This window comes from Rhinolophus sinicus, chromosome 8 (assembly GCF_057876585.1).
Source record: "Rhinolophus sinicus isolate RSI-liver-muscle chromosome 8, RSI-T2T, whole genome shotgun sequence".
NCBI classification, from domain to species: Eukaryota; Metazoa; Chordata; class Mammalia; order Chiroptera; family Rhinolophidae; genus Rhinolophus; species Rhinolophus sinicus.
The window spans coordinates 62,148,574-62,174,252 of record NC_142508.1 but is presented as its reverse complement, the minus strand read 5'-3'; the positions used below and the strand labels follow the sequence as shown (position 1 = coordinate 62,174,252).

Sequence of the window (25,679 nt, the reverse complement as noted above, 5' to 3'; positions counted from 1 at the left end):
AACAGGGACATGTTTTCTGTACCTGATGGAAGAAACACATATGGATGTGGGGGGGGGAGAAATGACCAACCTCCAGGCTTGAGGCACAATTGGTGGAATGCAATGAGCTGTTTTAACAAATCTATCTGCTAAGTGACAGTCAGTTAAAATACAACCATTCTTATCAAGAGATCCCTGCGTGGTGACAGTCGCCATTCTCCTACCTACCCTGCTAGCAGGATAAGCCCTTCCAAACCCTCCCCAATCTGCTGCGTGCATGTGCAGAAGAGCGTTTGGATTCACTCAGTGTATCTTTGTAAAAGAAAGATGCCATGGATGGCTCATAGCATCAATATTACTGTTGCTGAACAGATGGAAAATAATTGTTTATGGAATTTGTGTTTTAATCACATTAAAGTATTTGGCAGGGAGATCCACCTAAGCACACAATTCAAAGCCTGCCTTTGATCTGGGCCCCTTTGGGGCATTTTCCATGACTGATAAACTGCTCCTATGAGTTCATAGGCAAATGATGAAAATGATAAAAAGGAAAAAAGAAAAAAGAAGAAGAAGAAGAAAGCCAGGCACCAGCGTCTCATTTGGGTATTTTTGTCTCCTTGGAGAATCAGACAAGCTAGCCAGGCTTGCAGTCATGCTGACGACGCAGCACGCATCCCACCCAGTTATACACCCACACAGGGCTCGGTATGAATGCCCTCATCTCTCACCTCCCCCTTCTCCTGTTCCCTCCTCCCCTTTGCACACAAACACACACACATGCTCGATGCAAGAATTCATACACTCTGTCTTAACAAAGATTCCTACTGCCTTTTTACCTGGGCCAGTTTAGATGCTTATAAAGTATTTATCAATAATAGCCCTTACATATATTTTCCTCTTTCACCCGTCACACATTTCTTGGTTAGCATTATAATGTGACATGATAGAAATCAGAAGCTTTACTTTTAATGAAAATGAATGTTCTAATTGTGAAATATTGTGTCTTCTAAATATTCTGCTGTAAATCAGGGCTGAGTGCAGCCGTAGGCATGAGCAAACTCTGTACCTTGCCAATTTCCCTCTTCCCGTAACCCGAAGGACAGAATCTAGTGTTGAAAATTTGATAGCCACTGAAAGAAAGGGTTCTGTAGATTCCCTTTCCAGAAGCACAGTCCCCACCTTTCCTCCTCTTGAGATGGTTGATCCGATACTTCCTTCCATTCTTCGAATGAAGAGATCTGAGAAGGTTTTAAATTCTTGGATGGATTTTTGTTTGTTTGTTTATTTGTTTGTTTGGTGGATTTTTTCCTTCTCATTCTTTCTCCTCTGCAGAACACAACTAGTAAATGATTGGATCTTTGACAGAACAAAGGTATTTTTGATGGGCTCTGTAATCTAGTGCACTAATACGCCCAGTCCCCTCATTGTCTTGCTGTCTGATCCCGTCCCTTCTGCCAGACAGTCACTGCGGGATGAGTCACTTTTAATGTCTGATAATCAAGGTGAATTTTCAAAAAGCTGCCATTTTGGAATTATGCACTATATCACAGTGTCAGGGACGAGAGGAGGAGGAAGGATGAAGGAAAGGCTAAGATAGACACCTACTGCACGTTCAGAGAACTGCAGGACACAGCCAGGACCGTGCCAGATGAGATGTGTCTGGAGGGTCTAAATCGATCAAGGCGTCCATAATGAGAAGGAGACTATGTTAATTATAAATTAAAAATAACTTCTATGATAATGAAGATTATGTGCACAGGAGAAAACGTCTTAGTTAAAACAGACTGGAGGGATGGAATTAAGCACCAGCCATTTGGGGGTTTGCATGCCGTACCTACTGAATATAATGTGGTCCATTAAATAACCTAATACAAACTTACATAAGAAAAAGAATAGAAGTGAATCGTGGCTGTCTCTGTGGATACTGTATTGTCTGCCATCCTTATTTAAAGCAACATCAGCTAAGGGAGTTTACCTAGCAGGTGAATACAGTCTCCCTTCAACTCGGGAGACTGGATATTTCTGGAATCATTTAAAGGACTCAAACCTTTTTTCCCCCATGAAATGGGAAGGGAGTTATTGGAAACCCCAGGTAAACAAAAGCCAATCAAATATTCTTGCAAGATTTCAACTATTCAAATATACGTTGGTCAGTGTCTTCTCTAAGGTAATTAACTAAACACACTGTTATGTATTGTGGCTCTGGAATTTTTTTTAATTGTTAGCATTGTATTAAATAGTAGGGTAGTTGAAGGAAAATGGTATAAGAATAGCCTGCTACTTCTGTTTATTATTCAGATAAGTGAATGCCTATAAATAGAACAGGATGTTTTGACTAGGAAAATGCTGTCCTCATTACAGATGGGGGGGGGGGCAATGCTGGGGCGATTTAAAGCTGAAGCTTCAAAGCCTTGTCCTGCCTATAAAAGCACGAGGGTTTCATGGCTGTTTCAGTGGCAGGTCAGAGTCTGCAGGTATTTTATCTGTCCTGGGAGAGGGGGTAATGGCATTTCTGAGAATGCTATTTTGTAACCATGATGAATGCTTACATATTTCCTCTAACAGAGGTATTTAAATACCTGCATATCTTCTTTAACACAAGTTATGTTTACAGAGTATTATACCATGTTATTGCCTACCAACGTTAATTAGTCCATTCTCTCCCCATTCTCCACCCCAATCTTCACCACTATCAGACACATACACACACACACACACACACAACACACACACACACTAGACAGACAGTTGCAAAATAAGCAGCGAAAGAAGAAAATATTTAACTACCATGTTACTGTCCTCATGTAACATAAACAAAAGAAGATTAGACATAAAGAGAATATTTGAGATGAAAGTGACCCCTTGAGATCTTTTGGTAAAATACTAATTGTACTGAAACAACTAGAGAAGTGACTTGTTCTGGGACAGTCAGTCAGAGAATGGCAGATTCCAGGCTAGGGTCCAGGCATCTAACTTGCGGGCTGGCATGCTTTCTATGCAGCGTGCTCTCTTCCCATTAAAAGAATCGGGTCTCTCTGCCGCTTGGCTAACAGTGATTAATGCACAGATGTCACAATGAAAAAAAGAAAAACCTGAGGAAGAGATAAGAATCATATATATTTTCAACCATGATACAAAGGAATAAAATAGAAAATGGTATGAAATGAAGGAAAGCAAAATATTAATAGAACATTTATCTAATAAAATGATCTGCCTAGTCAGGAATTCTATTAGAAGGCAGAATTGTCCTTTTTTGAAAAAAGTAGTAGAGACATTTGGAAGTAACCAAGAAAGCAAACGCTGCTTACAAAAGTCACACTGTTTTATTTCTCTTTATATTTTTTCACCTGAAGTATTAGGGTAATTTAGTCATATTCAAGCATGGATTCTCACTGTAGTCATTGAGACGCTGCCTAGGCTCTGTAAATTAGTGACTTAGGTGAAAGTAGGACTGAAACAGCATTTCCCTTTCTTCTAGAATCTAGATCCTTAGAGGATACAGCCGGCCTTGCTCTCTAAGGACAGGTCTACCTGATATGACCGCATCTATAATTTCCCTTTTGCTGTGTTCTGTCTCCTGTTGCACTAATCTCTGTCTCAAACGTTCTGCCCATTTCTAATAAAATACCTCCCTGGTACCCTGAAGACTCTAAGGTCCTGAACATGAAACGCCTGGACCCTCAAATGTATCCCCTAATATTTTAGTGTGAAACCTGATGGATTTCCTTCACAAATGACAATAGGAACATTCTCGGAGGCACTAGATGATGATAATGATAAACCAGAGATTGTTATAAACCAGAACATCCCAGTAGCTCTGCTTTTCCTTCTAAAAGAACCTAAAGGAAGGCTTGTACTAAGCATTAAAAAGGAGAAATAAAATCCATATCAATTGAGAATGTGTTTAGCATGATAAGAATCTTTGGTAGATGAAGGAATCAAAAGATTATATATTGTGTAACAAATCTTAACAAAAAACGGGGGGTGGTGAAGAGGTGGTCAAAAGACAATGAAAGGGTTAAAAAAACAAATTGTGATTCCTTCAAGTATCAAAACAAGTGGGCTTTCATATTCTCTCTGATCCCAACGTTTTGCTTCTGGGGAAGAAAAAATTGAAGAACATGCATCTGGCGGGTGGGATAAACACAGAAACACGTTATCTGTTTTTGCTCTGGAGAGCTATCAGGAGAGTTCATGGGACTTCCGTTTCAGTGGTAGTGTTAGGAATAGGGTTTCTCAACCTCTGCACTATTAACATTTTAGACCGAATAATTCTTTGTTGAGGGGAGGGAGAAGCATCCAGAAGGGAGCTTTCCTGTGCGTTTTAGCATGTACAGCACCATTCCTGGCCTCTACTCACTAGGTGCTAGTAACACCCGCCAGTTGTGACAACCAAAATGTCTTCAGACATTGCCAGATGTTCCCTGGGGAGCAAAATCACCTCTGGTTGAAAACCACTGGACTAGAGAGAATAGTTCTCATTTTGGAAAATAGTCGCAGTTTTGGAAATGATCTTTCTGCAGCAAGGCCCACGTTTCTAACAATATGTGCAAACATAGAGGCACTTCCTGGTCCCTGATGTTGCCCATGGATTGACTAATAATTGGTTCTCACACAGAACTCAGAGCTCAAGGTACCTGGAATGTAGTCTAGAGGGAGGCATGTCTCAAAAAGAAACAAGCAATTGGTTATTGACACATAGAGTTGACCAGGATCAAATAGATACAAAGCCAACTATGTTTTTGAAAGCAATGTACTGTCAATGAAACATTTTGAAAGCAATTAAAGACCTAAATATATGGAAAGACATCCCATGGGCACCACCCTAGTTTTTCTTTTTTTCTTTTTTTAATATGACTATTTGAGATTAAAATGACCTTGAAGCCCCCAGTCTTCTATAGAAAGCAGGCTAAGCCACAAAGGAAAGCATATTTTTCAATGCCCTTTTCAGACATGGCCAAGGAGGATAATGGAGGGAAAGGAGGACCTCCCAGAGCCATGGAGAACAATAAACTGAGAAGCACCCCTAGGGAGCAGAACAAGAGCCCAATCAAAGAACAGCCCCTATCCCTAGGGGGCCTTCACCATGTAATCCCACAAAGATTTCAGAATTGCTGTGAATCAGTGCCTGCTGTATGATTTCCATTCTTTCCCTTTCTAAATGGGAGATTGTAGTTACCCTGTTCTTCCACCACTGTGGGGACAAGCAACGGCATGTTAGTTCATTGTTATCTGGATGAAGAGTCATCTGAGATCCAGTGCTTCGAGTTTGAAATGTGATTGGATGAGACTTTAGGGTGTCTTCTTTAAAGAAGAAATGAAATAGTATGCATATAAAAAGGGGGAGCAAATATTTGTCACCAAAGGAACAGGCTGTGTCAGGTTTTTTTTAATTATTATTATTATTAATTATTTTCTGTCCTTTCTTAGGATAATAAATACCACTCATTTTCATTTGATTTTCAGCACCTATCCCTATGGGTGACTGTCTCTTTGACGTTAGGCTTGGTCATAAGACTTTCTTTTGCCATTGCAATGTGGGTAGAAGTGATAGGTACAACTTCCCAGCAGAAGCTTAGCCATGATCAGTCATCACTTCTTCTGTCACTTTGTCCCAGCGAAAGCATTTAATAGGCACCACCAAATCAATTTCAGAGATTTCAGGAGGAGGAATGATGGCCATGATCTTGATTGGGTTTTGGATGTGAAGCTTTTTGAAAATCAGCTTTATTGCTCAACACGTTTCTCAATATTATCTTTTGTTGGTTGAAATTGAAAAATAATTGCATTTTTCAATCCCATTTACAAATCAGCAGGTTCTTTCTTGAGCTCCAATTTTCTTCTATTACCGTGTTAAATGTACCCAGTAGAAACTAAAGCACACTAGAAACATTCTGTTTTTTATCCTCTTCACCTAAATCCACAAGCTAATTAGGTACATGATCTGCCTTCCTGGAAAAGCCAGACTTAAGCAATGCAATTTTTAAATTCAAAATCAGCGACATAACAGAAAAGGCCTTTGACAAAATCCAACACCCTTTTGTAATTAAAAAACAAACAAACAAAACAACACTTAATAAACTAGGGCTAAAAGGAAAACTCCTCAATCTGAAAAGGGCTATCTATAATGCAAAACCCCAAAGCTAATAACATACTTAGTGGTAAAAGACTAAATGCTTTTCCCCTAAGATCAGGAACTAGATGAGATGTCCACACTCACCACTTATATTCAACATTGTAATTGAGGTGTAGCCAGGGCAATTAGGCAAGAAAAAGAAATAAAAGACATCTACATTGGAATGGAAAAAGTAAAACTAACTTTGCCTTCAGATGATGTGATCTTGTATATTGAAAATCCAAAGCATTCCAAAAAAAAAAAGGCAACTATTGCAACTAGTAAACAAGTTCGACAGTGTTGCAGGACACAAGATCAATATACAAAAATCGATGGTATTGCTATACACTAGCAATGAAAAATCCAAAACTGAAGTTAAGAAAAAAAGTCCCATTTATAATAATATGAAAAACATAAAACACTTGGAAACAAACTCCTGAACACGTAAGACAAGTGGCACTCATTCTTTTCATTCATTATTGTTTGCCCTTTCGTGGATTCCCCTATCCCCAGTGCTCACAAAATGTTTCTACTTCAATAAGAGTTTTGCTGAGTGGTCTCAGTTCAGGGATGGGGTGTTAGTAGGTGTATGTATAATTTTTGGTGGAGGGTGGTTATCCTAACAAAGAATTTTTAATCTATATCCTTACAAGTAAAAGGTTTATGGACATACTTGACTTAAGGGGAATTAGACCTTAGGTTTCCCTTTAACAACTTCCAGAAATGATTCCCCTTAACACTTTGGGAGTCATTTTGCCAGTATAAATTGCTTTGTATCTTTTTTCTTTTTTTACAACCAGTCTACCTGATGGAGTTAATCACTGTCTTCTGTACAATAGCTGTACCTTGTTCAAATTCCTATTTCTGCACGTCTCCCACCATTTTGTAATTCTTTGTATACATGTCTACCTCTGACACCACACCATGAAAAGAAAAACAGCATTTTATTAACTTTGCATCCCCAACTCTTAAGACATGTTCAATGCATCCTGAATTCCCATTTCCACAGGACTTCTCTTTTTCACCTGCTTGAAGGCTATCTCCCTGAAGTCTCTCTCTTCCAGACTGTGCATGTCAGTCCCTCAAATTACAGGTTGATACATAAATTAATACATATTCTCTCCATGCATTATATCAATTTCCTTATTTCCAAAGTTACCACTAACCATCATTTCACCATTGGCTGTAATGAGAAACAGCCCATGAGAATCACATTAAATATGTCTTATAATGAGGTTTCAAGGCACAGCATGAGAACAGTTTATCTGTGAACAAGGTTTTAAAGGTAACAAATAAAATCCTTTCTTTTCACTACCCCTGCTTTATCAATATTTCTTAGCCTTCTAACCTAAAACAATACTGGATCTGAGAGTTGGCATCTTCCATCTGCTGTTTCAGTATTGACTACACATGCCTTTTCAGAGAGAGACAGCTGCACTTATATTTAGAATAAAGACAGCAAGAAGCCTGCATATAGCTCATACTTGATGGATATTTATTGTTCAATACAGGCTAAAGGAACCTGGTCTATCACTCGTGTTTCTATCACTGTGACTATCAGCCTATCAAATCAGACATTGTGATAATTGATTGAGATCTGGGTGGGATGGAGGGACATTCTTACTGGCTGGTTGACTGAAAAATCCATCACTAAACAATACAGTCAACATCATAGTCACAGCTTATATATTCTCTGATGAGAGTTTTTAATCTACACAGTTATTGTTTCTCTAGAGTTTGACATGAATCTCACTGGTTTGATAGGTATTTTCTCATAGAGATGCTCTCAACTTGACCTGACCAGAGACAGAAGTTTTCCAAGACCCAAACAGCCAAAATGTTTCAATCTTTGAAAGATATATGAACATTAATTAACAGATGAATATCTTCCCAAAAGTATATCTTTGTGAGAAAAGTCTTTGCAATTTATCTTAAATAAATGGTGCTACTCAGTGTGACCCATGGGCCAGTGCTGGTCTATAAACTATTACTGGTTTGTGATAAGATAAATACAAAAATTAAGAATGAGCATTTAGAAAAGTTTTTAGCAGCTTGAGAGTGCTTTTATGTCTGGGTATTCTCGCCATAAAAAATGGGCCTAGTATTTTGTATTTCTTTTACATTTTATTTTTCTAGCATTTTATTGTGTTTTATACAAATATTTGTCCATAATGATATGGATTTTTTTTTTAACTGCTCTTTACCATAGATTGTTTGGGAAACACTGATTAATACCATATCTCATCTCAACTTCTTTGATAGTCTTATTTGCTTTATTCCAGTCTCCAAACTTCATTCCATTTTATACTCACCGCCATTTTCCAAACATGCTAAACTTAGATCGTTTTCCCCTCTTTAACCTGCAGGGAGAAGGTGTGTTAAAGGCTTGAGGCACTGATTGCACCCTTGTTTAAAGCCCTTGGTATATGAGAGTTCGTTGTGGTCATGAAGCTGGTGAAGTCCCCTTCTGGCCACCTTAACAATGTGTTTATCATTTACGGGGGTAGAAAAGTTAGTTCCTGTTGGTTGTCACTTTGGCTCGTAGAATTATCAAGCCGTGATGAGCTTTAGTAAATGTTCCTTTCCCTGCTGCATTGACAAAGGCCACGTGGCCCTCACGATGCTGGAGTGCGTCTTAGTCCACCGTGCCCTTCCAGCGTTACTAACCTCCCCGTCATCTCTGCACAATCCAATAAATGTCGGTTCTCCATGAGTATTATTTCAAGTGAACTGATATATCGTTCATTGTTATACTTCATTTGATTCTTCCGCTGAGCAGTCAACCTGTCTCCAGGAGAACTATGTTTAACTGATTATGTCTTAACCTATGACATCATATTTTTAAAAGAACATGATTTGAAGACATTGATATCTATTGCCATTTACAGCTACTTTTCATTCAGATTGATTATATGTTCATGACAGGAATGTGAGTGATGGAATGGAGAGCGCAAGACCGGAATCGAGACCGCTGAGGAGGTTCTGCAGTAATCTAGGCAAGAAATAACAAGGGGCTAATCCAGGACAGTGACAGTGGTGATGGAGAAGGGTAAGTGTGACAAATATTTAGGCATTAGAGCAACAGGATTTGGTGACTGATTAGGTGTGGAGGGTAAGAATGAGGAAAAGTTGAAGATGACTCCCAAATTTTGGGCTTGGGGTAACTAAGTAGGTGGTGATGAGGTAGGAAGAAAGGAGAAAGAACAAGTTTGGAGAAATATGGGGACAGAAGGGATGATGGATTCAGCTTTGAGCACACCAAGTTTACCAATGTGACATCCAGGCAATTGCATATGAATCTAAAACTCAGGAGAAAATTCTGGCTGACAGATTTGGATTTTTTTAAGTCATGGATGAATAAGTAATTAAAACCGTAAAACTAAATGAGAACATAGAGATGTGTAATATTTTAAAATGTCTTAGAGAGATTTCGATTAATTCACCTTACCCTTAAAATTTAAGATTTTTAATAGTTATGGTTTCTTTATTTTCCATGTGATAAAATTAGGTAATCTGTTTCCCTAATAGTTTATACATGGGCATTATGGGATTCTATGAAAGCTGAAGCCAAACACAAATAGCAAACACTGGGGGCACAGGAGAGACAGTTCTGTTTCAAATGAATGTCTAACCATTTTTTGCAATAAATCTTACCAAGAGTGCATCAAGAGGCCTAGAAATGTCCGTCCTTTTCCCCCCAGTAACCCTGCTTCTATAAAACGATGCTAAGGAAATAGAGAGGTACCCGAAATGTATCCATAAGTTTATTTATTTAACAAATATTTTTAGTGAGCAGAACTTATGCTGGGAACTGGGAATATACTGGTCAGTAAGAAACAGTCTCTGCCCTCTGAGATCTCCTAGTCTGGACCATCAGGGGGATATGGTACCTATGAAGACAGAGAAGTTGACTGGATAGCGTGGGAATTGGGAAGATCTCAGGAGCATCACTTCCTGAAAGAAGTGATGTGCAGGCTGAGTTGGTTATGGGTGTTAGCCTTGGGAGGAAGGGAGGTAAGAACATTTTGGACAGAAGCAATAACATAAGCAAAGTGGTAAGAAAAGAAAACACATCATGATCTTTCAGGAATAGACATTTTGGAGACGTCACACCGTGTCCTGGGGCTTCACTTTTACTCTGTAGGTCAGAGTTTCTCCCGTTGTGTTCAGAGTAGCCCCTGTGTTTCTCAGAGAAGCGTTAGGAATCTTTGTCAATAGGGAGGTAGGGTGCGGCTGGGAATTGATTCAGACTCTGAACCCAGCCCTGACACGACCCACGTTCCTGGGGAAGTTTGACTTAAGATATTTAAAAGAAGGGTTCTTCTGCTAAAAAGAAAGTTTGAAAACCTTTGGTGGAGCTATGGGAGATCTTTATGCAAGGAGTGACCACAACAGATACACATTTCAGGTAGATTATACTGGTGGCTATGGGAAGATTCTTTACCTGGTATTTATTTATAACTAGAAACAACCTAAATGCCCAATAATAAGAGTGTGAGAAGGTAATAGCAATAACAAATAGCTTCCATTTATTGAATGCTTACTGTGCGGGAGCACAATGCTAAGTACATATATACTCTACATCATTTAACCTTGATAGAAACCACATGAGGTATTATCAATATTTTGTAGATGTGAGAATTGAGGGAGGCTTAATGAGGGTAAGCAGCTGGTTTTGCATCACCCAGCTACCGTGTTTCCCCAAAAATAAGACCTACCCCGAAAATAAGCCCCAGTTAAGATCGTCAGCCAGACGGACGCATTTAGTACGTTATGACGATGTTCCAGAAGAAGATGACATGACCGTATTTGAATAAATGTAGATTGTTGTACATGAAAAAGTAAGCCATCCCCTGAAAATACACCCTAATGCATCTTTTGGAGCAAAAAATAATATAAAACCCAGTCTTATTTTCAGGGAAACATGGTATTAACAGGTGGGGCTAGAATTCCATCCCAAATCTGACCCTTAAGGTAGGGGCATGCCATCCTGCCGCCTGAGCTACGATGAAACCACAGGGAGGAATGTTATGCAACCCTTTGAAATTGTATTGTCAAAGATTATTTAATGATATGGGGAAAATGTTTGTAGAACAATGTCAAATAAAAAAACTCAAGTATAAAAAATATAATCATTCCAATTTTATTAAACATACCACAATATTAAAAATATTTACCACTGAGTAATAATAGAACTGTAGGCAATTTTAATTTTTACACTTTTCTTCCAAATTTTCTAGAATGATCATATTTTCCCTTACTCATGAGAAGCATAACAAAATATTTTATATATGTATACATATACACGTGTGTGTGTGTGTGTGTGTGTGTGTGTGTGTGTGTGTGTGTTCAAGGTGAATTGCTGTCATCAGTCATTCTCACCTCAGACTCAGGAGGAAGGATCAGTTCTTTAACACATCTTTCAGAACAACGGTGCAAACTATCATGTGTACAGAATGTAAGGGAAATCGGTCTGTGCTAATTACTAGTCATAACCTTGAAGGTGAAGTCTCTGGGTTTCAGTTTCCTTGCCTCGGAAGTGAGGAAGTTAACCTAAATAGTCTTTACAAATCCTAAAAACACGAAATTTTATCGTTGTTGTTGTTTAAGTACAAATGAAATCAAGCAAGGGGCATAAAAGAAATATATTAAATTATTTTTGCTTTAGCTACATTTTCATGGGCATTTAGGTGGGTTCTTTGATTGGATCTTGGATATCTGAGACAGCGAAAATATACTCAGATGCATTCAGCATGTGAGCATCATGCGATACTTTCACAAAAAATTTTCCTCATCTCATCTTCACTAAAACCTTTTGAGGTGAGCATTGTTATCCCTATTTTTGCTGATATTAATCAAGGTGTAAGGAAATCACAAAAGGTCTCTCACAATATGTTGTAGCTAGATTCAACCCCAAATGCTTCTTTGTGAATTCCCAGAATATATTTAGTTCCGATGTGAAATTATTTGTTTGCTTGTTTATTTGTTTTATCATTTCAACTACCTACTGAATTGGTTATAGAAAACACAGTTTCTGTCCTCAAATATTTTGTATTCTAAAAGAGAGACAAGGTTCTTTAAAGAAACAATTCTGAAATTTAAATTAAGCATGATATGTAACAGGGACAAATGGAGGCTTTCGGCAATGTCTCGTATACTTCAGTGAGAAGCAAACAAAAGGACATTATTATAAAATTGCAAATGGGGGGCAGAAACAGTCACTTGTCATTAGTGTCAGGGTCATTTTAATGAAAATTGACCCCAGAGATGCTTGACTAAGCAGTGGAAACCTAGGCATCATTTGGACCCTGACAGAACCAGGGCAATTAAATTTTTCCTACCTGCATATGAGCTTAAGAGAATAAATCAGCCCAAAGCCACTGGCCATACTAATTGCTCTAATTATTGCTCTAATATTATCACAGGAAACACTAGAAAATACCAATGAGATATCAAAAGATAGCCACAGCCCAGAATAACCTTGTAACCAATGAATTCCCAGAGGAATATTCAGACACTGCTCACAAAGCCTGGGACAGCCCAGTTGGATAATAAAGCATAAAAATATGTAGTTTGACAGAGAGCAGGGATTCCATAACATAGGGCATCATCTCCTTCTGGGGATGAATCTGTTCAGTGGAAATACAACACTGACAGGAAGAAATTGGGTGGGGCACCTCAGAGAGGCATTATTGGTTGGCTTAGAAACACTTTGGCTACTCGGTTGCCGAGAGGGTTGGGTGTGTGTGTGTGTGTGTGTGTGTGTGTGTGTGTGTGCATGCACACACACACACGTGGCCCTCAAGTAAAAGAACAAAATGTAGAGATTTGTTCATCTGCAGCCAGGCCTTATTTCTTGAAATGTGGCTACTCACCTAGCATTTATGGGCTATATGAAGAGGATTATGTCTAAGTAAGAGCTTCTAGGATTTTGTGAGGGGTTATCAACTTCTTAAATTCCCTACTGTCCTAAGATGAAAGAGTGACCCAAAGTGGTAAGCTTGAGCTCCGAAAGGAAGTGAAAACTATGTGTTTCATGCATGATCGGCACTGGTTTCCCCATCTATACATCATCTGAGGCACGAGGAAAGGGACATGGTTTATCTCACTCAGACATGGCTTCTCCAGTAGGCTATTTTTTCTAGGTAGTTAAATAAATAGCTACTGTAAAGTGCTCTAGTTCTCTGTGGAATGTTGATATGTGGATAAATTACAATAGCTCAAAGAGCACTGGACCAGGAGTTGGGGAGATGGTCTCAGCTCTACCATTGTGTCTCCCAAGTAAATTAGTCTACCTGTGCCATTAATTCTCCATTATCAAGAGCAAAACTGTTTATTTATATAAGTAACCGAGAACAATTGAAATAATATGTCAAAGCACTTAAATTTCACTGTAAGTAAAGTATAACACAATTTAAAGAGCCCTTACTATGTGCCAGTTTTAGGTTCTGTGGGAGACACAAACAAGATATGGTTCATATCTTTAAGGGAACTTGTTATCTAGGCAGGTGACAGACCGATGCACATATTGCAACCAGTTGAGTTGTAGCAGACATTGTGATAATTGCTATTAGAAAGTTTATTCAATCATTCAATAAGTATTGGCAGGCATTCTAAAAGTAAATTCTCTCTCAGGTTGGGGAAAGGGAAATCATAAAGCTTTACAGATGTGAGTGTTTGGATTGGGCCTTGAAGAAGAGGTTAAAATTGTTAGAGATGAATTGAGGCAGGTGTGATAAAGGTAAAGGGAGAGTAAAAGGCATGGGAAACATAAAGGGTGTGCTTTGGAAATAGTAAGTAGTCTGACAAACGTCAAAAATGTATAATTAGAAAAAGAGGAAGTAGTGAGAGATGTGCCTGAAAAGATCACTTGTGGCCAGATTCCAGGTGGCCAAGTTAAGAAGCTTGGACTTTATTCTGTAGAGATCCAATGCTTTGGACAGTGGAATGACATGATTCTATCTATGCTATAGGACAATAAGTCTGCCAGTAGAGTAAAGGAGGTGAGACTGGAGGAGAGGAAATTCAGTAGGAGGCTTTTGCAAGAGCCCAGACAAGAGAGAGCCAAACTCAGGCAAAGCGGGGGGTGGAAAAGAGAGATGGATGCAGAAGATATGGATGATGTAGAATTCACAGATCATGGCACCTATTTGGACATTGCCCAAGGAGAGGACAGATTGAAGATGATTCTGCTCATCAGCCCAGCCCTTGACAAATTCTTGAAATAGGTTGCCTTTTTTTTTTTTTTTTTTTTTTTTTTGCAGTTTCGGAGTGCTCAGTGCAGTACCCGTCTCCTGTTGTCAGGGCCATGTGGGCTTACTTCCTTTCCACTGTCAAAATCTGTCATCTCAAAAGGGTATGAAATTCACCCTGTGTAGAAAGAGCTTACAATGTTACCCTTCCCGGGTATTTGTCCTTCAACAGATTTCTAAGCTTTAAGGGAGAGATAGAAAACTTTAAAAAAGGTAATTTCTAATGTTAGCTAGTAGTTTTTCTACTAAGTAGGAAGTATTTTATTGTCAAGTTTTATATATTTCAAACTTTGCCTTGGTCCAGCCTTGTTTATTGGCAAGGGTGATATTCAAAAGACTGAATAACTCCTTATAGCCCAGTTAGTAACTGGTCCACAAGGCACACCAAGTGCAAACAACTGTTAGGACCATATCAGACCATCCAGCTGAGGATCAGCTTGGATATGGCCATGTTCTGGATTATTACAGCCTTACAAGTAAGGATGGGCCCACAGACCTGGAGTCAAGAATTACACCCAGTCTTTTGAAAACTAGGTTAAAACAAAATGAAAAATCAACTGTGATCCACTGCACTATCGCTGAATTTCCAAAAGCTACTGATGCTGGTCCACTAACAACTGTGTTTCCCTGAAAATAAGACCTAACCGGAAAATAAGCCCTAACATGATTTTTCAGGATGACATCCCCTGAACATAAGCCCTAATGCGTCTTTTGCAGTAAAACTTAATATAAAACCTGGTCTTATTTTCGGAGAAACATGGTACTGTTCCATAACTCTCTCCTAGGCAAGGTAGGAGTTGTGAAAATTCTGTGACAAGACACCCCTCCTCAACCTTAACCTTTCTCCCTTGTGCTTGGGGGGTATTGCCCTTGTGCCTTTGAGATGATTGGGAGGAAAGGAAGCAAAGCTGTCACCTATTCTGTGCCCTGCTGCATTTCACTCTTCATTCTGCAACCCGGTGCTGCAGACGCTGGGCCCAGTGAGGCTGTGTGTTGTGACAGGCTGGGCTGCCTCTTATTATCCAAGATCACCCACTCCCTCTTTTATTTGAAAGATCCAAATAATTTTAAATACCACCCATAAGGCTGCAGCTGTCCCCAGAAATGGAGCTCTGATTAAATTCCTGCCTCTCCTTTAAGAGCCAACTTAAATGTCACCTCTAAATAATAACTGGTGACATTTACTCAGTGCTTACTCTGAGCCAGGCACTTTGCTAAGGGCTTCTGATGGATTTTCTCATTTTACCCTCAAAATAAAACTCTGAGGTAAGTACTAGTATTGTCCCCATTCTACAGATGTGGAAACCGAGAGGTTAAATCACTGACCCAAGATCTCACAGCTAGTGAGGAGGAGAGCCAGCAGTCCAATGTCCAGATCCTCAGTGCAGATACATAATAGGCATTCAGTAAGTGACCCGAATGATAGGCAGACTGTTTCCCTTTGCACAGTGTTCTCAGTGTGTCCTTCACAGCAGCGCCATGTTTGCAGTGACTTATTCAGTGTTTGTCTTTTCAAACTCAGTAAGACCACCGTTACACCTCCCAGACTCGGTACCCTGCCTGGCATATTGTGGGTTTGCAATAATATTTGTGGAAGGAGAAAATAAAGGGAAGGAGGAAAGAAGGGAAGGGCAAAAAAGGGTTTCTAGTTTGAGGTTTGGAAAGTACAGTGACCTGATATATACTTTTGAATGACAAGAAGCTGTGTGGCTGGTCTCACTCCAGGGTTGCAATCCCAAGTCTGCCATTTCCTAGCCATGTAACTCCCACGTGTATCCATTTACTTTGAGCCTCAGTTTCCACATCTTGTAAAATGGTTCTCTTCCTTGGCGATATGAAAGTTAAATGAGATCACGTATATGAATAAGGCCAGCCAAGTGCCTGCTACTCAGTAATTGTTGATTGTGACGTTGGGTTAAGAGAGACACAGAAAGGACTGACATATTTCACGTCACGGACAGGTGCATGTCGTCATCACTGATACGTAACATATTGCAGGAGACCAATCACTGTTTTGAGTGACTAGGCCAAACGGCTATATGTCTAAACACTGAAATATGATAAATGCCAGTATTATCAGGAACACCTATTTTTATGTCTCAGTGCCATCTTGACCGAGATGTGGGTCTCCTTATATTTATAACGCGAAGGCATTGTGCTATTCCTCCTGGTCAGGATAGTTGAAACGTCTGTTCTTTTCTCTCCCCCGCCCTTCCTGCCTCTGGAGGTAGCGGAGCTGAGCGGGAGCCGAGCGTATGTATTCCTTCCGTACGCTCTCCCAACACCCTTCATCTGCCTGTCACTTTTCAAAGACAAGCTCCTGAGAATGAAATCTCTGCTTTCTTTGTTTTCCTGGTTTCCATTTTGTATCCTAAAATATTCACTTCAAGTTCCGCTTGACAGACGTCCCTAATCTAATCTCCACGTCTGCTTTCTAATTTTCACAGTCAGGATAAAACAAATAGGTTGGAGTTAATTGCCGGAGCAGCGGGCCGGAGCTCTGAGCTGTGATTTATGAGCTGAGTGCGGGCGCTCTGCAACACATTTTTCTTAATTTATTTTTAATGAGTCTTTCAATTAATTTTCTTGGAAACATCTTAATGATGTTGGAGGCGGGTGTTAATGAGGTCTGCACCAGCTCCTAATTTTGCATATTTTAAAGTGCCTACATCTTGCACCCTTTCTTTCCATTTTGAGAAGAGGTGAGGGAGGGGGTAGATTATTGTTGAATGGAGAATTTTCCCTCTTCAAGCCTCAGTCTTTGCTTAACCTTTCAGACTTTATGGGCTTGTGGTGTGTCTCAGAGCAATCGTCTCCTTCCTGCTCCCCTCCCCCACCTGCTCTGGGCTCCCTGAGTCTGAGGAGCTGCTGCAGAAAAGGGAGAACAGACATAATTCCCCAGGAAATTGTGAGTCCTGGGGAGCAGTCAGTGTCCCTGAGGAAAGACTGTGCCCAGGGGGTACATTTGCTAGGTGATGGAACCTTTTCTAAAGCAGACAGTAAATAGGGGGAAATAACAATGGAAGAAACAACTCAAGGGGTGTCTTATTAGCATCTGGCCATTTGTTTAGAGACCCTGGTCCCCGAAATGTCTCTGCAGAGCCAGGCACCACCTTCACCACAGATTCATCCCGCAGGCATAGAGCAAGTGTGAGTGTTGTCTCTGAGCCTCTGTGATTCCTTTCAACTCCAAAGACTGTCCGCTAAGTCCTCATCTGCCTTCATTCTGCATTTGCTAGTGAGAGCTTATTTGCCTGATAAATGGTCATTCAAACCGCTTAGGATAGAAAATTTGGGAAATGCAAAAGAACGGGTCAAGTAAGGAAAAACCAGGTTCTAATGCCTAAAATCAACCACTATTAAAATTGTGGCATTTCCTTCTAGTCATTGTTCTTCTACTCATAGGCTTTGGGCTTTATTGTATGCAATTGTGATGATACTGAGTATCATTTTTCCCATTTAATATAAGTAACAAACTTCTTTCTAACATCATTTTTAATGACTGTTTAGTATTCCGTCTAGCAGATTTGTCATAATTTACTGAGCCATTCCAATGTAACTGGGCATCTAAGCTAATTCCCAAACTGTTATCACAAATACCATAGTGTTGAACATCTTTGTATAGAAAGCTTTTTTAAAATTAGGGATTATTTCCTTTGGAATAGACTAAGGAATTACTGATTTAAAGAGTATAATCCTTTTTAAGGCTCTTGATATATATTTTCAAATTACTTTCCAAAGCCTTATGCCAGTTCACTTCCAAAATACATAAGTGTGTCTATTTCTTTGATCTTGTAATAGTGGAGAGTATTACAATTGGGGGGAAAAAAATTTACTCATCTGGCAGATTTACGTGCAATTTCTTTAATTTCTCCAATAAATCCTCTTTTGGGGTTATGTTTCCATTAAACCCAAGGCTGCTTTTACTAGAGAACTTTCTGTACCATAAACCCCTGCATAGCCAAGACCTAAGTCCTTCTCTTGGCATGTAGTAGAGACTCAACGAATGTGTATTAAACTGACTTACCCACAAAACAGAAAGGTGAGCATGTATCTCTGAGTGTCTTATTTCCATCGGGATCTGCCCAATGGCCTCTCCAGGTCAGAGTTTCCAAACCTGAGTGCACACCTCCTCACTCACCCTTGAGTAAAGGTGCCCCCATTGAGCAGCTCCCCTAGGCTCCAGACACGGGGGGGCCTTCTGCAGTGCCCCCCTGTCCGCTCAGCCCCCCCCACACACACATGCACATGCAGTCAGTCAGCAGGTCCTGTGGCTAAACCTCCACACACCTTCCTGACTGCCTCTTCCCTTCCATTCCCCCAGTCCTGTTTCAGACCCGTCTCTCACCTGGACGAGTGCAAAAGCCTCCCAACTGTCTTTTCCCCAACAGTCCTTCCCTCAGTGTTTTAGCCTTTTAAAGTGCAGGAGTCCTGTCTTTCTAACAATGAGTGACTGCCCTACCGTGATTCCCTCCTCGAGTGTAGAACACAGTCCCAAATCCTCAGTATATCATAAGGGGCTTTATACAAGTTAACCCCCTAGTATATGAGTGCAAAGGAAACATGGCGATCTCCCTACCTATATGGGGAAAACCCCAGTTCTTCCCTACTATGTGTTTCCCCTGTTGGTCTCCTTTACTACTCACACAAAACACATCACTTCTGACACTTCTGTTCACCGAATGTGTGGATGTTTTTTTCCCCCCACACCAAGCAATTCTCTGCAACAATAGCTGGGTGTCCTCCAATTTTACTCAGTTCTGACACTCCCTGCCGAGGGATAGCATCAGATTCACAAGAAAAGGGCACAGTCCCACAAGACTGCCCCTCCCACCCCCACTTTAGAGCCCAGTCACAAGCTCAGACTATTGCCTGAGCTTCTACCAACAACCCCTCCTCAGGCTAGATTAATTTGCTAGAGCAGCTCACAGAACTCAGGGAAACACGTTTGCTGGTTTAATTTATAGTAAAGCACACAGATGAGCAGCCAGATAAAGAGATCCATGGGGTGAAGTCTGGGAGGGTCCCGAGCACAGAAGCTCTGTCCCGTGAAATTGGGTGCATCATCCCCCAGTGTGGAGGTGTTCATCCACCTGCAAGCACCCCAAACCCCCTACTCTTGGGACTTTAGGGAGGCTTCCTCACATAGTTATGTTCAATTATTAACTCCATCTCTAGCCTCTGTCCCCTCTCTGGAATATGAGGGGTGGGACTGAGAGTTCCAAGCTTCTAATTATGGCTGGTCTTTCTGGTGACCAGCCCCATCCAGGAGCCTGCCAAAAGTCACCTCATTAGAGCAAAAGATGCTCCTAGTGTCCTTATCACTTAGAAATTTAGAAGGATTTTAGGAGGCCTGTGTCAGGGACAGGGTCAAAGACAAATATTAGAATAAGAGATGCTCCTACTGTTTCTATCACTTAGGAAATTCCAAGGGCTTTAGGAGCTCTGTGCCAGGAACTGAGAGCGGGGTGGGGGTGGGGGGAAGAAAAGAAAAGGGAAAAAAAAAAAAAAAAAAAAATATATATATATATATATATATATATATATATATATTCCTGTTAGCTCACAGTTTCCCATTTCTCCAATATGCATACACTGTTCAGGCCACATCCTAAGCCCGGGATGCCCTGTTCCTATTCTCCATAAGCAATTCCATACCACCTCTCCCATTAAGACTTATTCACTACTATGGCTCCTGCCTGGTGCATACTTTGCACATGGTAGATGCCTAGTGAATGTCTGGCAAGTGAATATAGAAATAAAGCATCTGTAGCAATGTGTTTCCTTCAAAGCTGTTACCTACGGTACTTTCTGGGCTGTTTTATGCACTAGGTTAGATGTTCATATTTGAAATTTTAAAGAACCCTTCAACCTGTGGGTTAGATGTTTATATTTGAAAATGTTTAAGAACCCTTCAGCCTGGGAAAAAATCATTTCTCAAAGCATTTCTGTTTTCTGGTAGACTCCACTGGTTTATTACTGGACATTTCTTAATTTACATTAAAGGTTCTTTTGAGTGCTTTTCCCACTCATTCCTTGAGCTTAGTGTAAGTATTGTCAGAATATTCCCTGAGAAAAGACCACAGATTCTAGCTTCAAGGGATAATTGGTTCAGATAAGATTGTGTGTCCAGATGCAGAGTTTAATATCTTGTGGTCTTGTAGTTAAAATGGGATCTTTCAAGCATTTTCTTAAAGCTGAAGGATGTTTTTTAAAAGCCTTCTGACCAATAGCAACAATTTACCTACAACTGTGAGATTCTGGTCTTTGACCCCAAATATGTGTCAAACAAATTAATAATTATAAGTGAAGCGCTGATGTCAAAGGCATTGTTTTTGAGATTTTTAAGCCCTAGATTTACACAGGTAAAGAACAGGGACCACCAATGGATGGAAGCCAAGATGAACAAGCAAGGGTTGTATCAGGTAGGATAGTGAGGGGCTGGCATTGGATATATTGTATAACATTACTTTCATTTCTAGTATTGGCCACTATGTTTTAGAGTTATTTTTCACACTATAATTAAATGAATCCCTCATTTTATTTCCAGTGTTTAAAATTTTCTATCAGCCATAATAGGTTTTGCTATAACAAACAACCTCAAATTTCAGAGACTTGACTTAACAAACGTTTATGTCTCACTCACACAAGGTAGATATATTCAGTAGGAAGGTACTTCTGGGCATCTTCCTCGTGACTCAGGGAACCAGGTACTGCTGTCCCCTATGGCATTCTCGGAGTCTTCCATTGGGTCCTCTACATTGGGCTGGCCAGGGAGTGAAGACAGGTTATGTGAAGGGTAATGCGGCATATTTTAGAGGCCAGGTGTGTAAGTGGCATACCTCATGTAGGTGGTATGCTGGAGTAACTCATTACAGCTCACGAAAGCCACCTAGTCAATTTCTAGGCATTCTGCAACCTGGTTGTTACACACAAACATTCTCAAAAATTAAATCATATAAACATGCAATTAAATGTTTTAAATTAAATGAAAAGCAAAGGCAATAATTATTCAAACTGCCTATTTTACTACATTTTATTATTATCTATGCTTGAAATTATTTATGTGTCTTGTATTATAAGTGGGAAATACTGCAGAATGATGGCTACTGTGTATCTCTTCCTGACTCCATGTTTAATGACATTGTTTTGGTTGTTTGAAATAGATGATGGAAATGGCAAACGCTATAAATCAGTACTTTATTTATTGATAGTCTAGAAACTTTTAAACATTATATAGGAAATATTAAAAATCCAGAATAATTAAAAGCATGTTGTATCTGGAGTCATTTTATTATGAATAGCACAAAATATCGAGGAAATATTCTTCTAGTATTTGATAACTGTTAACTGATTCAGCAAAGAAGTTGCCCAGATTACTGATGAAGTAAATTCTGACATACATCTTCATTATTTCACTTACTCAATAATGTAAAAGAAAATACCAACCAATATTCACGTTTGGAACTACACTCATTCATCAACTGTAACCATAGGTTGGCTACAATATAAGAGTTCGGTAAAAATCAACAAGAGCATTCTGAGAGAATCAATTGGCTATATGGAAATTTAAAAAAAAAAAGTGTATTGCATATTTTTAAATGTAGTTGTTATATTATTAATTGTGAATAATGTGCTACCCATCCTTTATAGCAGCAAGTTTATAGTAAACCCAAGTACACATGCATGTATTGTTTTTTGGAGAGCCCATTGTTAAACATCTACTAACACACCCCTGCCTCTACCTATGCTCTACTGGCCAGAACTTAATCATGTGGTCTCACCTAGATGCAAGGGTTGCAGAGTAATTAGTGTAGCTACGTGTTCAGGAAAGAGAGAACTGGATATTCATGAGCACTAGCACTTTCGTCCACAGTTTAGCCTTCTGGTCACCAAATATCCGGGTTTGGGGGGGTTGTATTTCCACACATAGAACACACTCACCTGTCCCCAAGGGGGACTACCCCAAGTCTCATCCAGTAACTGCATTCTGGCTCAAAGTCCATAATCTCTGGATAGCACGCAGATTTCTCTGTTAGGTCAGATCAACTCTTCTTGGCATGGCAACCAGTGATAAAAGATGTTATTTTCTCCCACCCATGCACCTCTGCCCCATATACTTTAGTGAAGCAAGGGCAAGAATTGCAATTAAAAATTTCCTGTCAGATAAGGAATGAAAAGGGGTACACTACACTACAGTCAGTCATTCCTAAAAATGCTAGAATTCTATGGGGCTGGCATTGGGAAGGCCTCCTACCTGACAAGGACCCAGTTCTGCTCTCTGGGAAGAAATCCCTTTGTCTGTAGGTTGCATCTGAAATGGGTGTTGGGAAGTTTGCCCGCCTTGGGGAGCTGTATAGAATTAACAGCCTATGGCCTGCTTTCTGCTTAAGCTGGGGAGCCTAAAGGTGTTTGACGTCTCAAGCACTTAAAGAGCACTTTAATCCAGACTCATGGCTTTCTTTAGCAGTTCGGTTCTCTCAAACACTAGTACAGACTTCTGGTCTATTCGCTTCCCAGTCAGTTCCATTACCCAGTGATTACAACCAGTTATTTTTTTGACATGATTGTCAACCCTGCCTCATTTCTCTGCTTCCTTGCGTCCATGACAATCTCTCTCAATTTAATAGCAGCTGGCTTGAGGCCATCTGGAACCATCACTGGGAAGGTCATGTTTTCAGTCTGGGCTTTACCACAAGCTGGTTGTACTGTTCACCTGAGAGGTTTTATTGGGCCTCTGTCATGTATCCTCGGCTGTTTGGGATCTAGAAGTAGTAACTTTTTTTAACCCTTTGACTCTGCAAATATCTGGACTCCTTTTATTCTCATTTATTCCTGCATACAGACCTGCTAATTCCCTCCTGAGTTCATCTTCTTATAATAATAGCTTAGCAAAGGCAGCCAATGAAAATCAACACACATTACAAATAGTCTGTTTTCTAGACTTCCTTTAGAGCTGCCAGCGTAAGAGAAGCCCTGAGTTTCCACAGATGACAGTTTTCTCATGTTTCACCCCTACATACCATGGGTCTCATCTTTCTAGCCACCAATAACAGCACCCTTACCACTCACTGCCTGACCACTAAGCCAGTGCCACATAGTTTACGTTATTTGGACAACACCTCACTTCAAGGTACCAGCTTCTGTATTAGTCAAAACAGGATAGGCTAAGCTATGGTAACAAATCCTAGCAGCTTAACACATAAAACCGTTTCTGCCTAATGGAAAGCTCATGCAGGTTTTTGTAATACAGCAACTGTCCGCCATGTACTAGTTCTGAGATACTGATTCTTTAACCTGGTGGCTCCATGTCCCCTTGGGATCCTCAGCGCTGCATCCTCTGCACTTAGCTTAAAAGAAGCAAAGAAAGAGTATGGAGGACCCTGTGGGGGTATTTTAGGGACCAGGCTTGCAAGGGGCACCTATTACTTCCACACTACTACCCCTTGCCATTGGCCAGGACTCAGTCATGGTCCCACCTAGATGCCAGGGAACTTATGTGCTTTAGTTGTGTACTTAGGGAGAAGAGAACAAACAGATACTGGTGAACAATGCCATCTGTGTCATGCAAAGAGGATAAAGTTAATTATCTTTATCCTCTTCCTGACTAAAACAAGGATCTTAACATGCCTTAACTTCCTTCCTAACTTCTTCCACCCATCTTTCCTGTTAGGATTTTCTATTATTTTAGTTTCACCATCTTTTTTTAAAAGCCAAATGAGGTTTTGGTTGGTTGGTTGGTTGGTTGGTTGGTTGGTTGGTTGGTTGGTTGGTTTTTTATTCGTTTGTTTTTACAGTTTGTATTTATTTAGTTTACCAACATGTTTCACCTATTTTTTTTTTTTTTTTCTTACTGTTGCTTCCTTCATCCTCTTCTCTTCTGGTTTAATTTACCTTCTTGAAACAATTTCCTCTATTTGTTCTTTCAGCAAGGGTCTAAGACAAATAAACTCTTAATCTTTATATGTCAGTAAATAACTTTATACCACCTCACTTTTTGAATGAGATAATTGTTTGAGCATAAAATTCAAGTTTGTCAATTTTCCCTAAATATTTTGAAGGTTGTTCTATTATCTTCAGCTTTTTAACTGTTTATGCTGATAGTTAATCTCCATAGTCATAAATAATTAACCGCTATTTTTTTTATTTACAATACTGGAAGTTATCCAGTGACTTCATATTATGATAAATAAGAGTTTAGTTCTCTTATTCCACCTTATATCACTCCTGTTTTTAATAATATATTCAATATTTACAAAAGTGGGATTATATTAATACTGTTCACTGTTGAGCCCCGTAGTGAACTATGATTACGTTTAAATTGACTCATGATTCAAGTTCCAGTGCAATTTTGGGATTTTTCTGGAAATTTCTGTTTGCTGTTTGTTTTTGCTACCTACTTATCCTTGACCTTTTTCCTCAAATGCTTCATCATGTTAGGTTTTCATTCAACTCCCTTGTATTAATTAGTTTTCTATGGCTGTGTAACAAATTGCCCCCCCAAAAAAAAACATTTTGTCTTAAAACAACGGACATTTATTACCTCAGATTTCTGTAGGAAAGGAATCAGACTAGGTTAGTTGGGTCCTCTGGCTCAGGAGCTCTCACAAGGCTATAATTAAGGTGTCGTCCAGGGCTGTAGTCATCTCAAGCTTCAACTACAAGAGGATCCGTTTCCAAGCTCATTCCCGTAGTTGTTAGCAGGATTCAATCCCCCATGGGCTTTGGCCAGGACCATCCCTCAGTTTCTTGCCAGATGGGCTTCTTCATAGGGCAGCTCACAACACGGCAGCTGGCTTTCATCAGAGCAAGAGACGGCAAATGAGATGGAAGCCAGAATCTTTTTATACCCTCGTCGTGGAAGTAATATCCCATCACTTTTACCATATTCTGTGTATTGGAAGCAGGTCACTAGGTCCATACTCAAGAGGAGGGCGTTATACAGGGCATGACTAGCAGGAGTCTGAGATAATTTGGAGTTATTTTAGAAGTTACCTACCACACTCTTTTTCCCCCCTGGAGTTCGCTTTCTCGCTCTTGCTGTAATCTGGACCATTTAATCTCTAGTCCCCTGCTCAGCCAACTTCCTGAGAGTTTCCTTCACCATTTCGCTGCATTGAAGTCTCTCTTTCTGGATCCCATCATCTCCTTTCTTGGTTTACTTTCTCTCATTTTAGTGGAGCATACCTACAACTCCTGTTCCCTAACATAGGTACTAGGAAAGTAAGTTTTCTAAGTCTGTTCATGTCTATAATGTCTTTAATTATTCCTAATATTTGGCCAGGTATATAATTCAAGGTTAAAAATTACTTTCCATCAGAATTTGTAAAGCC

The 25,679-nt window shown here is 39.9% G+C and overlaps 1 protein-coding gene and 1 long non-coding RNA gene across 14 annotated transcripts in view; one reads left to right on the top strand and one right to left on the bottom strand.

The window, feature by feature from the left end:
- PMFBP1 (polyamine modulated factor 1 binding protein 1) overlaps positions 1-25,679 on the top strand; it is a 384,114-nt gene that overhangs the window by 271,455 nt on the left and 86,980 nt on the right. For all 13 annotated transcript variants that reach the window (XR_016022045.1, XR_016022038.1, XR_016022042.1 and 10 more), the window contains one exon: positions 9,020-9,143. The gene's annotated coding sequence lies outside the window, so the exon portion shown is untranslated. The remainder of the gene's footprint in view (positions 1-9,019; positions 9,144-25,679) is intronic.
- Positions 1-25,679, bottom strand: part of LOC148757592 (uncharacterized) — a 36,219-nt gene that overhangs the window by 6,618 nt on the left and 3,922 nt on the right. The window contains exon 2 of the long non-coding RNA XR_016022049.1: positions 24,890-25,142. This is a non-coding gene — a long non-coding RNA (uncharacterized LOC148757592). The remainder of the gene's footprint in view (positions 1-24,889; positions 25,143-25,679) is intronic.